Source organism: Python bivittatus, unplaced genomic scaffold (assembly GCF_059951505.1).
Source record: "Python bivittatus isolate LINGU-HERP-01145 unplaced genomic scaffold, Pbiv_v1 ctg000980_np1212, whole genome shotgun sequence".
NCBI classification, from domain to species: Eukaryota; Metazoa; Chordata; class Lepidosauria; order Squamata; family Pythonidae; genus Python; species Python bivittatus.
Genome location: NW_028277125.1, coordinates 3,994,712 through 4,018,587, shown reverse-complemented (window position 1 = coordinate 4,018,587; position 23,876 = coordinate 3,994,712). Strand labels below are relative to the sequence as shown.

At 42.9% G+C, this 23,876-nt stretch overlaps 1 protein-coding gene across 2 annotated transcripts in view; it reads right to left on the bottom strand.

Moving 5' to 3' along the window:
* Window positions 1-23,876, bottom strand: part of DIS3L2 (DIS3 like 3'-5' exoribonuclease 2) — a 185,995-nt gene that overhangs the window by 125,474 nt on the left and 36,645 nt on the right. The gene's annotated exons all lie outside the window — the stretch shown is intronic.

The following is a 23,876-nucleotide window of genomic DNA, read 5'->3' as shown; positions in this document are numbered from 1 at the left end:
TACTTTTATTAGTGACTGAAAACCCCTTATGGACTTTTTTGCTGAAAAAAGAAAAAAGTGAACTTGTAATTTATGGGTTTGATGATTAGAAAAGGTAGACTATGGAAAGAAGGAAATTATGTTGTAACCTTAGAGAGGGTAAAATATAAATGTACTTGTAACTGCTGTTAAGAAGACCAGAAGTCTTTTCTCTTCTTTTTTCTTCCTCTTCTGTTTTTTCTTTGTACTTTTTTTTCACTTACTTGTTACTCTTCTTCACTTTCCTTACTTTTCTCTTTCAAAATTTGTCTTGTTTTCATTCTTTTAAAAAGTTCTTTAATAAAAATTATATATGAAACATCCTCAAGTCTACCTTCACCAATCTGAACAATGTTGGTCCTAAGAATTGATGAAACCTGTATGGTGGGTAAACTGCAAGGAATTAGAGTAGAAACAGATTTGTAGCCAATAGAAGGATAAAGGATGAAAATTCGGCATGCGCTCATAAATAAAAAAGCAAATTTCTGAGTCCGGAGGATGCTTCTCTCAGAGTTTCAAGAGAACTTATGAGGAGAGGTTACAACTTCTGGGGTCTTTTTGGTTTATAAGAAGAGAGATTTGATAAAACTGTGTACGGTTAGAAAAGCGATGGAAACCATGAGTAAGATGCTAAGAAATTGGCTTCCACGATAGGCAGTGATGGTTGCTGATTTGGACAGCTTGAAAAGCTGGCAGATCTGTGACTATCAATGGCTAATGGTCCACACTGAGCTCAGTTCCTGAGAACTTCAAAGACACATCCATGTATGTTCCTTGGCAGGAATCAAACTTTGGCACTGTCTTCTTCTGTGGTAGGGTTGGGCTGGTTTCTTTGATTTCCCGATCCAGCCCATAGCCCTGGGATTTGCAGGTTGTCTCCCACCCAGATACTAACCAGCACTAACCTTGCTTAACTTCCTGGGATCAACCAAAGTCAGCTAGCCCCTCAAGGGTGTCAATAGTTACTTTCTCGGTAACTGCAGCTGTCTGCCACTCAAGATCGGTTTCTAGGGAAAAGGAACTGAGAGGTGTTTCCTGGTGGGACAGCAAGATGGCTGTGGTGGGAACAGAATGCTAGACTAGATCTCTGGCTGGATCCAGGAGGATTCTTACATTTTAATAACACAATATTCACCTAAACACAACTACCAACAAAGCCGGGGCCCTCTCCAAGATGGGGATGATTGTAATTCCTATTACTGTTGGCCAGCATAACCAATAAGCACAGTAGCTGGGGATAATGGGGGTGACCAGGTTCAATCTTGGAGAAGGTGGACTTCTTAAGGGAAGCAGGGGCCTCCTGCTGAAATCTGGGCCAGACCTTTTGGCTTTTCCCCACTTTTGCTGCCAAAGGGAGACCAGTTCAATTTCACTTTGATGAGAACATCTCTCTGGCTCAGCAGATCAGGGCAGATAAGCCACTGAAGTCAGGAGAGAAGGAGAGCTACAGTATCTGGTGGGGCCACAGCAGGAACACCTTCCTGCTGGCAGGAAGTCAAGGATAAACCTCCCTTCTCCTCCGATAGCAGTTCTCTGGGGGCCTGAGAGGCACTGCTGTACTCTCGGGAGTCAGTGAGCCACATTCCAGCACCCTGGAGGTCACAATTACCTCCTGGTAGCTTGTAGAGCCTCTGCTGCCAGTTTATGGTGGAAATCAGCAACCAGCATGAAAAATCCAGCTGTGCAAAGCCAAACAGCAGGAGATGAACAGGTACAGGATGCAGGTTTTGTCTTTCTCCCCAAATGTCACAAGGAAGAGAAAGCCAGCGGCTTCTCACCGAAACACCCTTGAGCAGAAAGCAGGAGCACCGTTAAGTAACAGATGAATGTGTTGCATGGAGGAACAAAGAATCCAAACATTGATTTATTTGGTTTACTTGGCAAATGGGACTTAGAAAACCAAAGGCTGGTTCTTAGTACACCTTACATTATGCCTTGCAGTTCCCAGTGTTTCTCAGAAAGGAGTTGGGAGAAGGGGCTATGAAACTGAATAAAGTGTCACCTCTAAGACCACTGACTGGGGGCAGGTGCAAAATTATTGGGGGGAGACAAGAAGAGATTACACAACCAGAGTAATCACCCAAGTAGTGCGGTAGCTAACGTAACAGCCCACAACTGTTCCTATCCCATCCGCCAAAGAACACTATGATGGAAACAAAAGCCTACATTTTTCATAGAAGGAGACAGATGTGCACATGCACACACATACACACACTATTACTGTATTTATCATTTACAACTTACCCTGTAATTGACTTAGTGTCCTACTGAGACATGGGTGTGCACTTGAGAACTGCTGGGTTAAAATAACTGGATGGGGACCAGGGCAAGCTAACTGAGTGAATTGGGCCAGGCCTACCTCACAAGATGGTTGTTCTGGAGATAAAAAGAGAGGAGACCACAGCCTTGAGTGCAGCTGGAAAGTAGATACCCACAAAGAAACATGACACTTGCTAGATCAATACCTAGTCTTGAGATGCTACAGTTCAAAGGTTCATAAAGTCAGCAGTGAAGATAGCTTGCAGAAAGTCCTATTAATCTGGGATTAATTATCCTCCCCAGAGGATAATTTGTTATGCTGGAAAGAGCAGAGAAGTGCGAAAGTTATTATAAATATAGAAGACAAAAGGGGGATTGGCTGGAAAGCTGGACAACAGCCAACATTAAGAACATATTGCCATTTTAACCATTTTACTAAAGCCACCGCTTCCCTAACAGCTGTACATAAACCACGGGAAAGGAAAATTAAAATGATTAAACATCAGCAGTGGAGAAATTTGAGCAAGGTTTCATAAGGGAAGCAACCAGTCAGGATTTGTGGGGACTCGTCTTCCTTTGATGCCTTCACAAGAAGAGCTGGGCCAGGAGAAGTGCTCTGAACTCAATGAGGTCCCTTCCAACTGGGAAGCTGGAGGAAAGCGAAAAGAACCAAGATTGTCTGGCTTCTCTGTTCCCTGCTTATGTGGCCATCCCATAAATGCCATGAGGGCGCCAAGTTCACCCAAGTGAGGGAATGTGGCTCTCCCACCCAGAGTCTCAGGGCTAATTCTCAAGGTGAGCACTATTCCTAGGTCTCCCTTGTGGAATTCTTTGCTTTGGACCAGAGGGAGATAACTTTATGGATTAGAGCAGTGTTTCTCAACCTTGGCCGCTTTAAGCTGTTCCCCTGGCTGGCTGGGGAATTCTGGGAGTTGAAGTCCACACAGCTTAAAGCGGCCAAGGTTGAGAAATGGGGGACTAGAGTTTTGCTGCAGCAATAAAACAAGTCACATCACGTCCATGGCAGAGATGCTACCGAAGTCTTTCAGAACAAGTGTGAGTGTGTGTGCACGCACGCCTGTGCAAAAGACACCTCCACACCAGCTTTGATGCAAAGGGTGTTGGGATACACACCTGATGCCTTTGGGGCCATCTGGAAAAGAAAAGTGGGGAACTCAACCAGCCCAAATCGTCTGCCCATCTGTGCATTCAGAAGCAGAAAGAGCACGCAACTCCCACAGCCGTTCTGAGGTGCCGGAAATGGAAACCGGCGCAAGCGTGTGCGTCATGGTGTTCTCAGCCTCACCGTTTATGATTGCTCTTAATGAAAGAAGAGAAAGGTACCTGGAACAGGACGTCACCCAGCCTTCAGTCTTTGCGTCTGCGTTTACCAAGGAAGGCGTATCCCACCAAACATTAAAGCGAGGCTTGTAAGGAAATGCATCAGCTTACCCCACCAAACCTTCTGGCTTTCGTTTCTGAATGTCACTACCCAAATTGGTTTAACTCAGAGAAATAACACTTTCCATTCCACTTCCATCCGCTCCGGTCCTTTGCAGGCAGGTTGGAAAAAGGAGGCGCAGGGCAAAACCAGACTATCTGCTCTCGCACAGAAAGGCAAGCCATGATCAGCCTCCATCAAGCTCATCAGCCTTAATTCAACCTGGTCAACCTGGGGAGGCTGGGAACGTACCAGGAGGGATGCTAGACTCAAGCAACCAACTGACAGGAGAAGGGTTCATCAAGAGCTTATCCCATTCGTGGCCATTCAGTCCTGACTTATTTGTGAGTTCACGAATAAATGAGGGTTGAAAATTCTACTGCTCTTTCCAAGATCCTGTACCTTACCCCTAAACCTAACGTTAAAAACACCTTTCGAAAATCTGTGCAATTCCTGCTTCCTTGATCATGCCTTGCTGGAGGGGGACTTGAGAGGCTCCCCTGGAGGACCACCTAGAAACTCCAACGGATCCAGAATACAACAGCTCATGTAGAGATGGGAGCCACTAGGTATTCAGATGTAACACCTCTGCCCTGGGAGCTGCACTGGTCACCAGTTATTTTGTGGGTGCAATTCAAGATGCTGGTTGTCACTCCTAAAGCCCTAGGCAGCTTGAAACCTGGGCACCTTCGAGACTACCTACTCCCACTGCATTCTGCCCGCCCAGCAAGATCTGGAAGCGTGGGCTCTCTTCAGGTTCCTTCTCTAAGAGAATGTCTTCTGCAAGGATCCTGGGGACAAGCCTCCTCAGTTGCAGCCCATGAGAGAGGTTGTGGGGAGGAAGGGAAGGGAAGGGAAGGGAAGGGAAGGGAAGGGAAGGGAAGGGAAGGGAAGGGAAGGGAAGGGAAGGGAGACATAACCAATCAAGAGGCAGAAGGTGGGTCAGCTGGCTGTTCATCTCACTAACAGCAACTTAGCCCAGGTGGCAAGAAACCTGGGAAGAAGCATTTCACAACTTTCAAAGAAACTCTACCTTCATTAATTCTCTATAAAGGGGGGTAAGAAATGCTTCTTGCAATTTGCAAGATTCTGTCTTTACCCCAGTCAACACTAAAGAGATCTTACTGAAGTCTGGGTAATTTTTACTTCCTTGGTCATGCCCAGCTGTGCAGGGTTGACACTCTCTTTCTATGGGACAGCAGCATCTTGGGCCCATTTAGACCAGCTCCTTCCCTATTAATATTCTGGAAAGCTATTAAGATCTGGATATTCCTAAGAACCTGGGGTGGGGAACTGTTGCCAAAAGGGAGGCTAGCTGCTACAGTATCTGTTGATGCTTGTTTATTCCTTGGGTACAAAGCTTATTGCAACTGGAATATGTTGTTTCATCTTGCTATTTCTTTTGCTATTTCTTTGTTTCTCTGGAGAGGGTTTTGTAAGCGGCTCTCTGTGGATTAGAGTGGCTCAGAAGCCCAAGGAAAAATAATCACAAAATAAAATAAAATAAAATAAAATAATTATGGTCAGGGAGATCCAACATAGGTCAGATGATTGCAGGCCAGATTGAGTGGCTTGGCTTTTTCTTTCTGAGAAGACTGACCATAGAAGGATGACTGCTAAGAAATCTAAGAGCATGTAAAACGCTGAGAGTCACTAGATTGTGAAGGAATAAAGTGAAATAATAAATAAATACAACCTGAAGCTTCACAGCTGACTCTGATTAGGTTTTAAACCCAAGCAACTAATCCAGGGTTTGATTTTGATTTGAATGTATTTGATTTTATTCTTATTCCCCCACCAGTCTGATTCTAGAGGTCCTTTTGTACTTCTCAGCTTGCCCAAAAAGATATTATTACAGGGGAGTTCTAAATCCTTTTTAACACACACACACACACACACACATTTATATTGGAAAAAGTGAACTCTGAACTCCTGTCACATAAGATGTTGGTGCAAGAGATGTTTTCTGCCTCATCTAAAAGAAAAGTTAATGCCTATGAGGATTTGATATCAAAAAGGATATTACAGAGATCAGTAAGGGCATGGGCAAGCAGCAACAAAGACCTAAAGAGGCTAAGAAATCAATAATGCTGGGATGGGAAAAGTGTTTGAAACCCTGGACTGTGAATAATGAAAGCGCAATAAATATTTCATCTGATTCTCCCCCACCCCACTCATCTACCAGCAGGATTTCTCCCCTTTTAACAGAGAACCAAGTACATTTAATCATCTTTCAATCTGTATAAATGATTAACAGGATATTCCATCATTAATCAAGCCAATTTTATTCTTTGGCTTCTGAGAAGCTTTACAGCTACGCTAATATTTACAGAAAAGTTCCAACTAAAAAGGAGTCATCTGATCCTCCCCAATGAAAGGAAAATGTCACCTGATGAAGCCCAACCCTAGCCTGGATTATTTATTAGATGCCAAAGGCAACGGAAGAACGAATGGTTTCAGTTATCATCTGAGATGATTTGTTCTGGAAATGCCAGAACTGGAGTTTCATAGAGGGCCCAAAGGATATCGATCTCCTTGTCAATGTTCTGAAAGGATCACAAAGACAGGTTGAAAGCACTGAACATGGATATAACACCAAATGTCTTCTGGGGAGAACAAGGATTCTAGTTTCTGTGAGCCAGATCTTGTGCAGGTATTAAAAAAAAATATCCCCAATTCCAACATCATTAAGGACCTAGATGGTCAAGGACCACTTACAGCACCAGTTTTTCTACTGTCAGATTTAGGAGCTGCAGGTAAGCATGAGAATCACAGTTTTCATCACAATTTAAAACAAATTACAAGTTTCAATCTCTTACAATGATGGAAGAAATCTGCAACAAATACTGTCATTCCACAAGAATACAGTATTGGAAAAGAACTGCTGGCTCAGCCCAGGGACCTTTGTAGCTCAGCCTCCCATTTCCACTTTGAGCAGATAAACACCTCTGGGAAATCCAGGAGGAGCCCTCTTCCAGAGGTGGTCCCTTGTGAGACAATGTTCATTGCTTTTCCACTCAACTGTCAAGGAGAAAACCTGTTGGCATCATTCATTTTCATCCTCGACCAACTTCTATTTTCTGAATAACTCCTTTCTTTTGTTGGCCTTCATTCTCCCTGTTTTCCTCCAGCTATATGTTCTTCTCCACGGCCTTCTCTTTTAAACTAAACTTCTAAACTAAACATCTAAACTTCTCCAAGGCCTTCTCTACCAAACCGAACCAAACCGAACTAAACCTCAAAATATGGCTCCTCTGACTACCTTGTCAACCTGGGAACCCTTTGCTGCATATTTGTCAGCCCCAAAACTAGAGCGTTCTCTTGCCCCTGACTACTGTGGCTTTTGGCCTTCTGAGAACTCCACTGCCCAGAGCCCAATACAAGAGCCTTTCCCAATCTTTAGACTGCTTTGCTCCTCTTCGGCATCCGGCATCAACTCTTTTATCTGTGACCCCCAACATCTCTAGGCCACTTTCCAAAGACTGTCCTTCAGAGCTTTCTTCCCAAGGAATCTTTTCTGTCAATTTCTCAACCAAAATTGTTTTTTTGCTTGATCAGTCTCCTACACTCTTAAATAGCTCCTAAAATCACTTTCCACTCTCACCCCATTCCCTAACTCCAGTGTCAGCTCTTTGATGTAGGCTATGTCACGAAACAAATACTGCAGAGATTCCGGGAATGTGACTTTATTATTCAACAATTTGGTATAATAACAGATTCTGAAAGCCTAAATGTGACATATAAATAAATAAATAAATATAAATGTGGGAAAGAAAGGAAGGAAGGAAGGAAGGAAGGAAGGAAGGAAGGAAGGAAGGAAGGAAGGAAGGAAGGAAGGAAGGAAGGAAGGAAGGAAAGAAAGAAAGAAAGAAAGAAAGAAAGAAAGAAAGAAAGAAAGAAAGAAAGAAAGAAAGAAAGAAATCCTTTCTGTCCCATCTTATAGTAAACAAAATCAAAGCAGTATTATTTTGAGTTTCTTTTTCATACTTCCTTCAATCTCTGGGCTGTGTAATCTCTTCTCCAAGTTCATCTTTAACAGCTGGGTCATACCTTCCCCAAGCTCAGCTCCGCATTTCTTTATACACTTATAAACAAACAACTTACTATTCACCATTTACTTTGGGTTCCAGCTCTAATTCACTTCCTTAGTTTTCATCCTTATTAATCCTAAATCCTATTGTCAACTTCATCCTTTCCTTTTCTTTCTCATTCAGATTGTGACAATTTAGACTGTAAGCCTCTTGGGAGCAGAGACTGTGTAACGGTATGTGGGAATGACCTTGGGAAATTGCTGGGGGTGGTGGTGGAAGAGATGCTGCCTAGGGAACAATCAGATAAGCGAGGGCATAGCCCACAGCTGCATAACAGGTAGAGAAAAAAACTCAGAAAGGAACCTCCCTAACTTATCCAGCTGCAAAACAGACCACAGGAGATTTATACTTTCAGATTTGCAAGTGTGCTGGTCAGCCCTCCTACGAAACACAACCAGATGAGCTAATTCTACTGCATTGTAAGGCTACATTAACAGAATCTTGCAAGGCTGAAAGTACAAATCTCCTGCCGTCTCTTTTACAGCCTGATAAGTTAGGGAGGTTCCTTTCTGAGTTTCTTTCTCTGCCTGTTATGTGGCTGTGGGCTATGCCCTCGCTTATCTGATTGTTCCCTAGGCAGCATCTCTTTCCCCCATCTCCCAAGGTCATTCCCACACACCATTACAGACTGCTTGCTTTCATCTTTAGTCAAGTTCATAAAGTACAAAATACCTGGTTGATGAAATATAAAAGCCATCTTAAAAAAAAAAAATACAATCAGGGCATTTTCCACTCCTGAAGGAAAAGGATTTTCTTACTTGTATAAGTCTCAGAGGCAATAGCAGCCCAGCTTCCAGCTGGAAGGATCTTAGGCAGCAAGTTGCATAGAAAAGCCATTTTGGGGCAGAGACAGCATATCGCTCGGATATCCTTTATATGGGATTTCTTTTCATTTGGGAGATAGGTCTTCTCATTTATTTCTTTTAGGACTTAGATTATCCTGGGTGGGCATGACTTGTCTCAAAATGACTGGAAAGGCTCCTGGGGGCTGGAAAAAAAGGGGGGGGAGGAAGCACTGTCTTCGGTAGCAAGAAACTTAAACAAGTCTGACCAAGAGCTTACAAGGATGCAGCTGCTTTACAGATTCATAAGGTTGGCACTTCCCAACTAACCAGGCAGTTCCTCAAAAAATACTAAAACTCCTTCCCTCCTTCTGATGGCAAGGGTCATGCTATTTTTCACTCAATACATTAAATCATCCTTCATAAACAGTCTATACAGATTCTGACCCATCAGGAAGTGCAGAACATTGCAACTTCTGGCTGGTTTCCCCTTCAGCGATATACACTCCTTTTCTCCCAGCCTTTGCAAAGGGTCGCTTTCCTAATAAAGTACCTGCCACTCATTTCATTGCCTTTTGCTGAAAGCAATTGCTGGGGTTTTTTCTGCAGCTGATTCCAAGAAGCTGTTGCAAATCAGCTGATCCAAAACAAATTGAGGTGGCAACATACAGCACCCACTACTGGGGATCAGCCCTGGCTGATGGAAAGAAGGTAATGCTGGGCAGCAAACAAAAGGTTATTGTGGAGCTGAAGAGTCTTCTTTGTGTTTTTTGAGAACAAGACACCTGAGCCAATACTAGTGAGAAGAACCGCAGCTGATTAAGCTACCGCTTCCAAGTGAGCTCCATTGGCTGCTCACAGGGATTGCAAATTTGGAACCACACACATGCCCAGCATAGTAGGCTCAGTAATTAACAGCAGAGCCACATCATGGTCCAGTTCTGCTGGGACTTGGATCAGGGAAAGATGGTGCACACCCTGAAGATATCAGAATAGAATAGAAATCTTTATTGTCATTGTACTACTTGTACAATGAAATTAAATGCCACCCCAGTGCAGCTTTAAAAATATAAAAACCGTAGAACACATAAAACACATAACCTTCACATTTTATATTGCACAACCCCTGATGCTGCATTAATACTGCACTCTACGATAGAGTTCAGTATAGTTGCAGCTCTAAGATAAAAGCTATTCTTCAGCCTATTCGCCCTTGTTTTCATTATCCCGCACCGTCTGCCAGATGGTCACAGTTCAGAAAAAGGATGTCCCGGGTGGGATGGGTCCTCAAGAACGTTTTGAGCCTCCTTGAGGCAGCGGGAACTATAAAGTTCTTCCGAAGAGGGGAGAGGGCAGCCAGTGATCCTCTGGGCAGTGGTGGGAACCCTCTGGAGCGCTTTCCTATCTGCCGCTGTGCAGGTAGCAAACCATACACAGGTGCAGTAGGTTAAAATGCTCTCTATAGTACAGCGGTAGAAGGTCACCAGCAGTTTTCCATTCAGTTGTTGCTTCCTGAGAAGTCTCAGATAGTATAATCTCTGCTGGGCCCTCTTAACCAAGGCTGCAATATGAGCGCCCCAGGTCAGGTCCTCCTTTATGGTAACACCCAGAAACTTAAAACTGGCCACCTGCTCCACAGAGAACAGCCTGAAACAGAGGTGGTGTTCAAAGCATACAGAGATTAACTAAATGCCTCTCTCTGGCTTGAGATGAACCCTCCACTTCATCTTAATGCTGATCAATTACATTTGGTTTTTCTGCACTTCCCACACTGCAAATGGTGATTCCAACAGGGACAGCGCTTGTGTAAGCAGGTGTAATGGTATGTGGGAATGACCTTGGGGGAGAGGAGGAAGAGCTGCAGACTAGACAACAGTCAAACAAATGGCAGCTGAGTCCACAGATGGAATGTGGGCATGGCTAACATCTGAGAAGGGACTGCAACGGTGAGGGGGGAGAGATGTACTCTCAGACTTGCAAGATTCTGTTAATGTAACCTTACAGTACAGGTAGTCCTCAACTTACGATCATTTGTTCAATGACCATTCAAAGTTACAATGGTGTCAGGTTCAGCCCAGGAACAACAGCGAGACAGTCCAGAATCAGTTCAGCTCCTTTATTAGCTTACACCTAATAGACAGAATCTCGCCAGACTAACTCTAATCCCCAACAACAGCAACTATAACCATGATGCCCTTAGGGAGGGGCCAGTCTCCTTCTCTTGACTTTCCCACACTCTCCCACTTTCCCACATGCCTCAGCTGGGGGCTGAGGAGGTGCTTTCCCTGGAACCTCTCTTCCCCCTCCCAGCAACCTTGAAGCTCCATTCCAGAATCCTCCCCGCTCATGTCTTCCATCACATATGGCAATGTAAAATGTCACTTATGACCAGTCCTTGCACTTACAACCATTGCAGCGTCCTCATGGTCATGTGTTCAAAATTCGGGTGCTTGACAACCAGCATGTATTTACAAAGGTTGCAGCATCCCAGAGTCATGTGATCGCCATTTGCAACCTTCCCAGGGGGTTCCCAACATGCAAAGTCAATGGGGGAAGCTGGATTCACTTATGACCATGGTGATTTGCTTAATGACTGTGGCAAAAAAGGTCGTAAAATCAGGCGCAACTCACTTAATGACTGCATCGCTTAACGATAGAAGTTCCGGTCCCAATTGTGGTCGTAAGTCAAGGACTACCTGTAAAGAAAGAGCTAGTACTCCAGGGTGTGCTCCTCACAAGGCTGACAGCAGGAAGGCAAGAAAATTATTAACCACCACTAAAAAGGACTGCACTGGATGGAACTACATGCATTCCTTTGTGTAGGACTTAGGTTGCTTCCAAATTAAGAGCACCACACAAACGTTTAATAATAATTAATAATTGTTTTATTTTTATTTTTAATACTGTTCACCAACCAGAGTCACTTGCTGAGATGGGTGGCTATATAAACTGATTAAATAAATAAATAAATAAAACTGTCACTTTATGCACCTGTGCATGCTTGGGTCCATGCATAATCTCAGTCATCCCATTCTACACGTTGCCACTTCCCACCTGATATTTCTGCCTAAGAACTGCAGACCAACTTCTAGTAGGGCTGGAGAAAAGTGTCTTCTTCAGCAATTCATTCTTTGGCCCCTAGGCATTTAGTCCAGCAACTCCCTGATCTGCATACCCAGCACATCACATAGACTGATGCAGCATGCCAAACATTATAACAGCTAGTTTTTCCTTCTGTTGCCTCCCTCTGCATCTGTCCATAATACACAAGATAATGATATCCATAATTTCTAAGACTATATAAAATCCTCCTCCCCTTTTTGTAAGCATTTCTCTAGAGCTTCAGACACTGAAGTGACTTCATTACAAATTTGCAGGTGTGATTCAGGATGCCTTGCCCAAAGTGCTTAGCATGTGTGAGTGCTTAGATTTGAACTGGAAACTTGCTGGTTTTTAATGTGTTCTTTTAGCCCTTAAAATATGCAGCAAATTTACTCCTCAAGGGTACTGGGGAACAGCTCCTTCAAAAAAGCTTTTTTCTATTCAGCCCCTGATATTCCAAAGCACTCTACCTTGCAAATGGATAGGCAAAATATCAATCCATTAAATGCCATGGGATTTAAAGCATGCCATCTTTAAGAATATTAAAAAAGCTGCTGAACCTCCTTCAAGGTGTCAGTTTATTTTAACTGAAAATCCATTCAAGTAGAAGTATTAGCTTTTACTCATAAAACAAGCTGGCTTGTAATAACAGGTTTCACAGTAGTCCTACTTCATTTGCTAAGAAGACTGTAGAGTGAAAAGGTTGGCTAACCTCCCTCAACCGTAACATTTATGAATGAAACTATGCATTTACAGTATTTCACAATGAAAGAAAATTGCCTTCTCTCTGGAGGAAAAGGAAGAATATGTTGGCCCCCAAATACCGCATGTCCAACCTTGTTCCCAACTATCATCTAACAATACTGCCTGTGCATTCAACTGCTCATCGTCTAAATCCTTGGAACATGTCAACTTTTCTTAGCTGCATCAGGGAGTCCCTTGGAAGTGAGGGGGTGAGCACAATGGCACACGCACATGGCCATCACCTCCTCTTCACTCTCTGGCCCTTCTGCTGAACTAGTTTTAGCCACTGCTCTGGAAAGATACTGAAGGGAGCTCTCAAGACAAAAGCCAGTCTCTGATTAGCAAACCTGGGGGAAAAATCATCCATGACTCCAGACACTTCTTCAAGAATGGGCAGATCATGACTACAGGAAAACTAGATCACACTCCTTCTCCTACATGAACCCACTCTGGGAAACCACAGGTCTTCATCCAGAGGAAAATGCTTTCTTCTGTCCTCCTCCAAAGCCTATTATGGCTTCAGACAGACATCCTCAGCCAAGTCTCTGTAACCATCACATACTCTTGCGTAGCCCTTTTTAATTCATGTTTTCAGTGTGACGGCAACCTTTCAGACCTCCATATTCTTCCATTCTAGAATAAGTATTTGTGGAGCCCTATCCACAGACCATCCAATGCCTTGTTCCCTTCATGCTCCTCTTGAAGAATCTTAGAAAAGGTGATTCATGGAGGAATACCTAGGTCAGCTTCCTCCAGCAAGTGCTTTCCACATGGACTGGAGCTACCACTCCCAGTGTACTTCCAGGCAATATAGCAAAGGAGCATGCTGGCTGGGAAGTCTGGAGACTGGAGTCCTAATACATCTGAAAGGCTACAACATCAGAGAAGGTTGCTAACATGCATTTTCTAGGTTCAGGAATAGCACAGCTTCTGAAGACTACTTGGTGGGGAAGAGGTGCAGGCCAGAACTCACTTATGGAGACTTGATGGTTGTTTGACCTGATGTAGATGGATTTTCCTTGGAATGCCTAAAGAATATCATGAATACCAGGGAACCACAGAAGAAGGCTGAAAGAACTTAGAAGGAACTTAGACTTCAAGAGCTGATTGTGGTTTTTCCATATTCTCTACCTAAAAACCACTTCAGCTACAAACAGACAGGTACCAGGCACTATGCTCAGTTTCTGGTATTAGAAAGAAAAAGAACCTTTGCATCACTCCATGCTGGCATCACATACGTCTGCTTGTTTTAGCTAGCTGCCAAAAAAGTCATTCCAAAAGAGGAAAGCTAATTAACTAAACAGTGAATGTACACCTTCCTTGTTTTAAGTTCTCACACTAGAAAGACAAGTTGTTACATGCCATGCCCTCAGGCTAGAGGTTTCATGATTTCTACCCTGCAGGAGGATTTATAATTCAGTATACAGTGGTACCTCGGGATACGAACGCCTCTACTAACGAACTTTTCGGGTTATGACCAGCTCCGGCCGCAAAAATTTACCTCGATGTGCGAACTCCGCCTCGGGGTACGGTCATTTTTCCGCCCTGACACGTGGTCTGCGGCCATTTTTCCGCCCCTGACACGTGGTCCGCGGCCATTTTTCCGCTCCTGACACGTGGTCCACGGCTGTTTTCTTGCCGCGCCGCGCGGCGCCCGGCCATTTTCCTGCCCCTGACGTGTGGTCCGCGGACGTCAGAATGGATTAACGGTAATTACATTGAACCTTATGGGAAAATTTGCTTTGGGGTGCGACCAAATTCGGAGGGCGGAACAGATTAACCGGATTTACATTGAACCCTATGGGGAAATCTGCGTCGGGTTACGACCAACTCGGGATACGCCCAGAGTCACGGAACGGATTAAGTTCGTATCCCAAGGTACCACTGTATATTGCTGCGTATTTTTGTCATTTACTGACCAACAGGAGGCAGTGTATGACCAGTTTTATTCTCAATGGACTCATCAGGTATATGTAGCCACTCTAACCATGAGACTATGAGACTCAACACAGGAGTCTCATCCCAGGGAGAGAAGAAGAATCAGTTGTACATGACTGAGCTAAGAGGGGACCCCAAAGCTCAGTACCAAAGCACAGCTGTTGCGGACAGAAGCAAACTTCTCCAGCTGAACCATCTCAGAAAGAACTCCAGACAAAATGGACATTTGATGGTATCCCATATCTACTCTGTACCCAATCAACAGCTATTTAAATTGGTTAACTGGAATAAATACTATGCGATGAACTTTCAGCCTTTATTTGCCCTCACAATTTGACCATTTGGTACCACTGTCTTTTAACAGGTAGACAAATGATGTCAGCCCTTCAAAGTAGGCCTGGTCAGGAAACAGATTTCACAAGGACCTCTATTGTTATAGGTTATAATAACAGAATTTTGGAAGCTTCTCTCTTTCTCTTATATCAAAAACAGTCAAGGCAGGGCAATCTTGAGTTTCTCCTTTACCCCCTCTTGTTTTTCCAGGCTAAGCTGAAGTTTTCTGAATGGCGGCCAGATACCTTCTTCAAGGCTATCTCCATACTCCTCTACAACTGGTGACACCTACTTGCCGGAAGATAGAAAAGACAACTGTTGCAAAAGTCAAACCTAAGCCAGCGTTGAATACATTCTTATATTTCTGCTGCAATCAAGTCTCTGGTATCCAAAATAGGGAAACGAAGGAGAAGAAGTCAGTGGTTTGTTTGCCTGCTCAAAATAAAACCTAAGAAGAAGCATACTCTAGCTACCATTGATACAATAGGATGCCCATTTGCATCTGCTGTCAACCAAACTCCACTCTCCAGAGCAGAATCTTCTCCATCATTCGTTATTCTCATCAGATTGCCAGTCACTAAAAGCACCATCAGTTGACGTAATCCCCACATCCCCACCTACACAAACCATTCAGATAAGCTAGTAAAGTTCCAGGTGAGGGCGCTGGCCCTTTAAGAAGCTTCTAGTTCACAACTCTGAGAGGAGTGAGCAGAAGAGTTTGCAAATACTTCAGGCCTCCAACAGGTACAGAGCCAGGACATGAACAGAACATCTGTCCTCTCAGGGAGCTCTCCAAGGTCCTGTCTCTGAAGGCTTTCTTATTTTACTCAATACTCAACTTTCTCATTTTATCAGTTGCGGATACATCCAACATCACTGTGGATCTTCCTATGATCATGGCGGCCAAACTAAATGAACGCTTATCTTTCTTTTGATGACCCAGAAACTGACACAAAAAGACTTTTGCTGGACAACAGGTACTCAGCAAAATATATGAAAAGAATCCAGTGAAAAACCTATATTCAGTATTCCCTTCTATTTACTTCAATTGACTTACCCACATTTCTAAAATCTGGTGGATTGAACCTAAATGCACTGATGGGATTTCAGATCAACAGGAATTCTTGGGATATGAAACTGGTAAGAAATTCTCCACCAAGTTTTTCAGAAGTAAATAAAAATAGCAGCATTTGTTCTTCAGAAAGGTCTACCAAAGTCATTACACTACTTTACAGTACCAAGCTTAGAAATGCTTCAGTCAGTCAGATTTCTGGACTGAACAGTGACTTCCATCCATCCATCCATCCATCCATCCATCCATCCATCCATCCATCCATTTATATCAATGTTTATATTCTAGTCTACTTTCAAATACTGGGAAGATACTTTATCTGTGGGACTGGGATACAAGCTGATTTAAATACAATTAAATTTTACTGTATACTTTATATCTGGAATTTCTATCTGATTTCACTACTACTTTGGTTTAATTATGATTTTTAACACCTTTTTAAAAACATCTCAGCATTTAGATGAAGGATTAAAATCTTTCAAGAAAATTCAAACAAGACTTGGAGCAAATTAACACAGGCTTCTAAATTTGGGGTGGCTGAAAGCACATATGGAACTAAACTATAAGCATGATTTTATTTGTTGCTATATTTTTAATCCAGTCATCAATCCCAATTCTCTGGCAATGTATGTACATGGTATAAATGCAATACAAAATGGAATAATATCAAAACAATAAAATAGCACCATTATCAAATACACACAGAGCTGATTTATGGGATTTCTAAATTGCCTCAATCTGTTACAACTCTGGATGGCTTACAGAATATAAAAATAAAAAACAAAAGTAAAAACAAGGAATTGCATCATCAAAATGATGATGACAATGACAAAATTATTCAGCCTGTAAAACTGCAATATTTCAGCAACCTAAGTAATCAAAACTTTCTTTTTCTACCTATCTTGGGTTTATGAAACAAAGCATGGGATAACCAGAAAAGTACTTCAGGTTAATGTGAAACCTGACATGAATCCCTAGGTGCAGAATGTGTCTGGAGGTCCCCTGTCTTTTCTCTGCAAATATATATTCTTTCAACTGGATCCTAAGATTCCAGTTTTTGTTGTTAAATAAGCCAGCCCCATCAACAGCAGGAGCATTAGTTCAACCAGTTGCTAAAGCCAGTTCCAAGATTACATAACTTGACCGACTGAAAGGTTTACTATTTGCCAACCCAGGCCACTTCAAGTCTAAAAAGGAAACAATATGAAATTAGAAATACTTCTGCAACTGTTACTGGACAGAAAACAATGTTTGCCCAAGGATAGAAAGCTCTGAGGGAGTTGCTTCAAAGAATGAATGACCTAGCCTCCACAAGGTCAGTTTCTATGGTCCCTGCCTTTCCTTGATTTCAGTTGCAACTAGCACCACGCCTAGGCTGGATCTCCCCGTATCTCAGCGACAGATGAGATGCAACCCTGGAAAGGAATGACCTCAGGAATTGGCTGGAGAATTTGGTTTTCCATCAGGCTCTACCAACCTTTGTACCAGGGAGAGCTGGATCACCTGATCTGATGTTATTTTGAAACCTCTACCACAAACGTGGCACTTCTCAAGGGAAGCGCTGCTTTCTGTGAAGGCAGCACGAAAATATGAACTCTAGTTATAACCAACATACCCCCACCAGGTTATATATGGAACAAAGGTTGAATTCTAGTCCCTTCACCCTCCAATATGGAGGATTTCTCTAGCCACCATACCATGGCTGGCATCAAGGAAAACCATCACAAAGCTAGATTTTTAAAAACCTGGGTTGTCCAACTATCCATTATTGAAAGAATGCGTTTCAGAGAACCTCACTGATCTCCATATTTTTTTTAAGTTCAATGAAAATAACCCTAAGAGAATTTTTCAGGGACTGAATTATCAGATAGACAGACAGACAGAGTTGTTATGGCCCATAATATCCCAATTCAAACTCCTTATTACAAACTGTTCCTCGGGACATATAAAGAAGATATGATCTTTCCATGCGCCACCTTCATTTGCAAGACAAACGTACCATCACCCCTACAAAAAAGTTACACTTCACTTCACTTTGACTTAATGATAGGATAAGCCAAGGAAACGGAGCTAGTTTGGGGTAATAACCTTTGGCCCAAGGTCAGATTTTATCAAGCTGCGCAGTTACACACAAAGGTTAGTCAATGATGTGAAGAGAAGGCAGGGAATGCAGGGGATATCAAGACATGGCCAGTTTAATGTTTACTGTGGACAAGGTCTACTTGACATGGAGTCCTGTTTTATGGAGCTCAGATCAATGTTGCGGGCTTGCTCATGGACCTTTCTGATCTTATGCTTAGAAAGAAGAGAAAAGATGCCCTGCTTTGAGATACAGAAAGAGATGACTCGGAAATACGTCCATCTCTTACATACACATGGATGTGATTGGGATCTGCAAAGATTTACTTTGTCCAACTTCTATCCCATCCAATCAGAGGAGGGACATTTCTTCTTCCACACATTTCACTACTTTGTACAACATTTGTTTGTTTGTTGATTTATTTATGTCGATTTCTTGGCCGATTCTGGGCAGCTCACAATATAAAACAACACAAATAAAACAAAATCAAGAGAAATATAATAAGGGAAATAAACAAAATGGCAAATCCAGACAACTACATCAGAACATGTAACATATGACAAACATATCAGAACATGTAACATATGACAAACATATCTAACAAAGGGCTTCTGTCCACCCTACCCCACGGTCTGGGAGAACACCCAGGTTTTCAAGGCCTTCCAGAACACCATCAGGATGGGAGCCATACAGATCTCAGGGTGAACCTCATTCCAGAGGACAGGTGCCATGACAGTGAAGGCATGCTTCCTGGGTCCCACAAGATGACATTGTGTGATCAAGGGAACCCAGAGCGCCCCCACTCTGTTGGCTCTTACCAGCTGGGTAGAAGCCATGGAAGACAGGCGGTCCCTTAAATCACTGGACCTATGCCATCCGAAGGCCTCTCAAGAAGCAGCTGTCTATGAAAGGAGGCTGATGCTTGTTCTCCACTGCTCCAGAAGGCAGGCACAGAACAGGTTTCAGTTATAGGAAGGCAGGTTCTATTTGAATCTGAGAAAAAATGCCCCCAAGGTATGAGCAACTCAAAGGTGGAACTACTGACTGGTGGTGGGCTCCCTTTCACTGGATGCATTCAAGAAGTGGCTGGACAGTCACCTCTCCAGGATGCTCTAATCTGGATTCCTGCACCAAGCATGGGGTTGGGCTTGAGGGCCTCAACAGAACCTTCCAACTCCAGGATTCTAGGATTCTGTGAAAGCAGCCATAGAACAAGGCCATTCTCTTGAGTTCAGAATTCTTCCTGCATGAACTTATTAACCACACAAGCTCAGATTACCTCTTCATTAACTTCTAGGTTATCTCCTCTTGTTAACCTGAAACTCAGAAAGTGACCTAGCCCACTTCCTCATTAGTGAATGATGGAAAGGAAAGTTTGGGTTAATGGTGTCATGCCACACCTTTCACCCTGGAAAAACACTTAACTAGTGTTGCTTCTTCTAAAGAACCCCCTGCTGAGGAGCAGCAAGAGAGATCAGTTGGACTGTTGAAAGGGGATTTTTGAATTACAACCAGCTATGTCAACGTGCATGAAGTTTTCTGAAAGGACCTGGATGGAAATCTTCAATGTCAGCCAAGTGCAAAGCATAATGCGGATTGTCTCTGAGCCTCAAGAATCTAGAGACTCCAACTGTAGGCAGCCCTTGGTTTCCACTCAGGCAGGAGTGCAGGAAGGGCACAGCTCACTGGTGGAATGCATGTTTGCATGTAATAAATTCCTTGTGCAATTATACACACACACACACACACACACACACACACACATTGCCATAAGCCTGGGAAAGACCCCTCCCTGAAATCCTGGAAAGCCATTGTGGCAGTCATCATGGATGACATTGAGCAAGTTGGATGAACGGTCTGACTCAGTAGGAGGCAGCTTCTCATGTTCCTTAACCCTTCCACTCAACAAAACCTGCAGGGAAATGGTGTGAGTTCAAATCCTAGCCAGTTATTTCCCCTTAAAACAGTCCCCAAACTAAGCTGGATTGCTCACTGGGCCAAAAGGAAACCCAGAGAGTGGCAATAAAAGGATCATTACTCAACTTGACACGTCTTTCCAAATCCCAACACTAACACTATGGTTAAGAGATGTTGCATAGGAAAAAAATATACAGTTAGCTCATCTTTCTTTATTGGCCTAAACATTATTTACACACTGGTGCAGTAAATACAGCTAGACTGTTTCACGGGCTTTTTGAAAAGACAAGTGTATGCCTATGTTCAAGTACTGGGATCAACAAGACTTGAATGGAGAAACTGCGGAGAAGAATGTACTGCATGTGTATCCTGAAAAAAAGATTTATCCAGTCAGTAACCAGAATTCCCAACAATGCTGGAGAACAGGAATGTTTCACAGACAGATACTACACATGTTTACCAGTCAACAGAGGAAACACGGCAACCAGGAAAACACTATACACATTCCCTATTTTGAACTTCATGATTATGCACACTGAGCAGGCGATATCCTAGGAAGATGCGCAAAGGAATACCCACAAACATCAAGTGGAAATTGTTCAAACCAGGAGAACTTAAATTTACTTCTTCATACTTTAAAGGAACTTTTTGATCCCACCTCCAGATTTAAGGGTGTTGTTCCTCAGGACATGGCAAGAAAAGAGAAATCCAGTCGGGTGGAGGGCAACACTCAGAATATTAACCAGCTAAGAGCATGTCCAAAGGGAAAGGTTCAAAATAAGGTGAATTAAAAAAGTGACCAGCTACCAAGACAGACCATCAGCTGAGTTCCCTCCTATTTAGTTAAGGAAGAAATACACAAGGGTGCTGAGAACTATTTACCACCCTACTTGTAAAGGTTCCTGTCCTAGAGGAAGGTGGTGGTAGGAGAGATGCAAGAACCATTTAAGATATGTACCAGGAATAGAGACATACAGTATGGCCTTCTACATATTGTATTATATGTAGGTTATAATTTCTAGTACCTCTGCCGTTTAGCCCTATTGGCTGAGGATGGTACGAGTGGTAGTCCACGTCATCCAGAGGGCCCTGCTTCTCAGTCCTGCTTCATACTCACATCCACTTATAAGGGACTCTATAAGTTCCACTGAGGGAACGCTGCCTCTTTTGGCTTCCAGCTGGGATCTAAATCCCACCAGATGCCCATGTACTGAGGTCACCAAAGAAGGTCCTTCTAAACTCAAGCAAGGGAAAAGAGGACTTCTCCCAAGGAGGCTTGCATGTGATCACTACACATGTCCTTTCGGCAGCCAGCAAAGACCTTTCTCCTTTTCCAGATCTTTGGAAATGTTATCTGAATATGGCTTTAATTTGCTGCTGTAAAACTTTCCTTTTACTCTTGCCGCTGATGTTGCTTGTTTTATTATTTTACTATGCTGTTTTATTGCAGGTATATTCCCAAAGGGTGGGGGAATACATTAAAAAAAAAGAGAGTAAAATGGCAAAATGGGCGCATGCTGAACCTTTGCAACGAAATCTGGTCTCTCCTTTCTGTATGAAGGAACTGCTGAGGTTCTGAACACAAACAGAGCATTGGACCAAATGAGAGGACATTAACTTTTAGTTACTGAAGGGCCACCCACAATCCTACCTAGAACTTAGAGCAGTGTTTCTCAACCTTAGCAACTTTAAGATGTGTGGACTTCAGTTCCCAGAATTCCCTAGCCAGCCATGGCTGGCTGGGGAATTCTGGGAGCTGAAGTCCTCCCATCTTAAAGTTATTAAGACTGAGAAACACTGACTAAGAGAATAATTGAATGAATTTGGTATTTAGTAAATACTCCAATTGTCCTCTGAGTTCATTCCAATTGTCCTCTGATTTTTAAAGAGGGAGACAAGAAGCAGCACAGGTATAACAGCCCCAGAATGAAAGAAAACCGATACACACCACTTATACACGTCCCTTAGTGGTCATGCAACTCTCACTGCTATTTGTTCTGCAGTAGGAGAACAGAAATGCAGGACTGGCTGATAGCCTGTTTTGGCCAGAGGTCCATGAGAGGCCAGGCTGCGTAGGACTGGTGTGTATTTGTTATTATTGTAATGTGGTGGAAAAATGGGATATAAAGCTTCTAGTCCTAAAATAAAATGCCTTGGCAATCAGGTGTTCCCTTTATGTGGATTTAAGATGATGTCACAAACTTCTCCAGATATTGCCTGCACAGATCAGTAAATGATCTTTCCAAGCTCTTAGACATTCATTATCACAGTAGTTAACTCCGCAAAAAAAATTGTTCTTTGGCACTTCCAAAAGAGAAAAGAAACTTCGAAACATACAATCCAGGTGAATTTTCATGTACCAGGGATTATTTTACAGGTAACTCGAATTCTGCCTGCATATGTTGATTCCAAAACACTTTTACGCTAAAATTATCTTGCAAACAACTATCTCAATTCTCCGTGGAGGCAAAAGAAAAACAATTGTAAAATTAAAAAAAAAAATTCTATGAGAGCTGAAGACGTAGATAGGCCCAGAATGATAGCAGTAACCTAAGAAATTGGATTAACTATAACCTAGCATAATTTGTCCTGTTTAGAAAAAAGCTTGGAAAGTTTTGAAACAGTTATTTTGGGGGAATCTTGTTCAAGGAAGCCAACAACTTCTTGTATTTAAGACACTATCTATGCACAATTTCAGGCTATGAAAGAGGACAACCTTTATACAGAATTAATTCTAGCCTAATAACATTCCATTCTCTCCCAGCAAATCCACTGCTAAAGGCTTGTTTGGCGCTTTCTCAGGGCGGAATTATCACCCCAACACATGGTATTACTTAGGAAAGTAAATCCCACTTCCCTCTCTGGTTTACCAAGCAATGTTTGGTTGCCAACCTCAAAATGAACTGAGTTATTTATGGTACGTTCAAAGCACACACAACTAACCAACTGAAAAGTCTTTAAGTAATTTTGGTCTAGGAAACGACATGCCAAGGAAATCCAGCAACAGGCAGAGGACATGTAAGGGCTCAAAAGTCCATGAAACCACTCTCAAGCTAATTCTGCCATCTCTTCAAGGGCAAAGAATTCCCTCCCGGTTAAGCAGAAGGGAGGCTTATGACTAAGACTGTACAAATGCTCCAAAGTAAACAGACCAATAGACCATTTCCTACGGCTGGTACAGAATCTTTACAAGACTCTACAAAGGAACAGAAACAGCCAAACCCTTCTTGCAGTAAATCGCATTATAGTCTGAACGCAACCTGTGTACTTCATGCATCCATCCCAAATATCCATCAGTTTTGCATAATTTATTCCAACTTTGCCAATCACAGAAAAGGAAGGAGCTGTGGATGACACTGAAGCCCCATTCCCGACCACGAACGTTCCCGCACATTGGCAAACTTCTCTCCTGCATTTTCAAGCAAAAGGTGAGATTTCTAGGAAGAGTCTTTTGGAGTAGGAGGCTGCAATAAATCTAAATAATAATAATAACAAATCCACATTCCTGGAGAGTCATAGCCTGCACAGGTTTCATCCCACAAAACCTGTGCAGGCTATGACTCTCCAGGAATGTGGATTTGTTATTATTATTATTTAGATTTATTGCAGCCTCCTACTCCAAAAGACTCTTCCTAGAAATGAAAAAAAAAAATGGGAGTCTAAGGAAGCATTCAAGGAAAAGCAAAGAGGAGGGTAGAGGTGGGAGAAACCCACAGAGCTGTGCTTGGGGGTAACGCTTTCAGGATTTTATTTATTAAAGGTTCAGCCAACTGGGACAGGGTCCCGGTTCACCATCTCTATCATTTAGCCTGCAGCAGTGAGCTAGGAAAACAGACTCACAGGCAAGCATCTCCAACTAACAGCAGAGAAGGTGAGATCTGCCAAGGTAATGCCGAAAGCCTGAAGAGCTGAGGTCAGCAGGTCAGTATTATGGCAAATCCTCCAAGAAAACTAATGTATTCGAACTCCTGTGCCAGCAGGAGCCTTTCTTCAGAAAGCCCTTCAGAACTTCCCACAAAGTCTTCAGTTTACTTTTTAAATATGCAACCCGTTCCCTGCTGTCATTTTTTTACAGAAATGCTGGGAAGGCACACCAGCA